The sequence below is a fragment of the Pinus tabuliformis genome, chromosome 6 (genome assembly GCF_031772625.1).
Source record: "Pinus tabuliformis cultivar Carrire ecotype Pingquan chromosome 6, CPIR1, whole genome shotgun sequence".
Lineage (NCBI taxonomy): Eukaryota > Viridiplantae > Streptophyta > Pinopsida > Pinales > Pinaceae > Pinus > Pinus tabuliformis.
Window position 1 is genome coordinate 1,762,798,234 of NC_142292.1, and position 1,414 is coordinate 1,762,799,647.

At 36.1% G+C, this 1,414-nt stretch overlaps 1 non-coding gene across 1 annotated transcript; it reads right to left on the bottom strand.

Moving 5' to 3' along the window:
* Nucleotides 1–366: 366 nt before the first annotated feature.
* On the bottom strand, nt 367–440 carry TRNAT-AGU (transfer RNA threonine (anticodon AGU)). The gene has a single exon. It is a non-coding gene; the product is annotated as a tRNA-Thr (tRNA).
* Between the last annotated feature and the right edge of the window lie 974 nt (nt 441–1,414).

Sequence of the window (1,414 nt, forward strand, 5' to 3'; positions counted from 1 at the left end):
CCAACCTATCGATGCTGCAAGAGGGTACGGAGATTCATGGTCATATAATCAGGGCTGAGTTTGAAACAAAGACACACCTATCGATGCTGCAAGAGGGTACGGAGATTCATGGTCATATAATCAGGGCTGGGTTTGAAACAGATGTCTTTGTGGGAAATTCCCTGCTGAGTATGTACACTAAATGTGGGAACACAGAAGTTGCACGCCAACTGTTTGACAGAACGTCGTGTCCCTGTGGAACATTACGCAGGACGAAATTCAGAACCAAATTTTGATGTTATATCAAAGCATAAATGTCTAAAACTCCATTATAAACGTGCGTTCCTTCAGTTAAAGTACCGTCCCTCTGTCAAGGACTGGGTCATATGCTTTCAATGAGAGTTGAACTCATGACCTCCCGCTTACTAAACGGGTGCTCTAACCAACTGAGCTATGAAAGCAATTTATTGACTGGTTCTATTCTCTAACTGACTGGGTGCTCTGAGAAACTGAGCTATGAAAGCAATTAATACGTGGAGAGATAACCCATTCAATGTGACCATTTCAGTAAAATCGAAGCCGAAACTAGCAATAAGGCTGAACAGTGTCAAGAGCGAAGTTGTGTACAGGGTTTGAATCCGAAAAAAATGAAAACATGGATAACAGGATTTGAAACAGAGCGGCCAAACTGTATGATTCTTGGTGCTACCTGATAACTACCGTGGCATATTATCATTGCTTCATGTTTTTGTCAGACTACCGCAATTTATTGATGGTTAAGTATTAATATCAAATTCGGGTAAAAATAACGAAGAGGATGGGGATGATTTGGTCGCAGTTTAATTGGTGAACGAAGTAATATGAAATGAGTGAAAATTAAAAAGAGGATAGGGATGTTTTGGTCGCAGTTTAATTGGTGATCGAAGTAGTATGAAATGAGTGAAAATTAAGAAATCCACGATTTAGATTTCTGATTATAATTTAATTTATGGAGAAAAAAACAAGCTCTAAACTCCAGATGTTTACTAATAATTCAAAAAAAAGAAAAAACAAGATATTTACAAATAGATTAGGTCTTAAGAACTCTGAAGAGCCCTTATTACACAGACCTCTACTGGTTAAAGAAGATAACTGTTTGTAAATAAAAATTATGACCTGATTTTTAGAAAGGAAAACATGCTCTAGACCTCATATATTTACTAAAAAAGAAAATTCCAGATGTTTACTAATAATTAAAAGAAAAGAAGAAGGACAAGATATTCACAAATAGAGTAAGTCTTAAGAACTCTGAGGAGCCCTTATTACACAGACCTCTACTGGTTTAAGAAGATAACTGTTTTAATAAAAATTAAGACCTAATTTATAGAGAGGAAAACATGCTCTAAACCTCATATATTTACTAAAAGAGAAAAAAAAACAAGATATCCACCAGCGG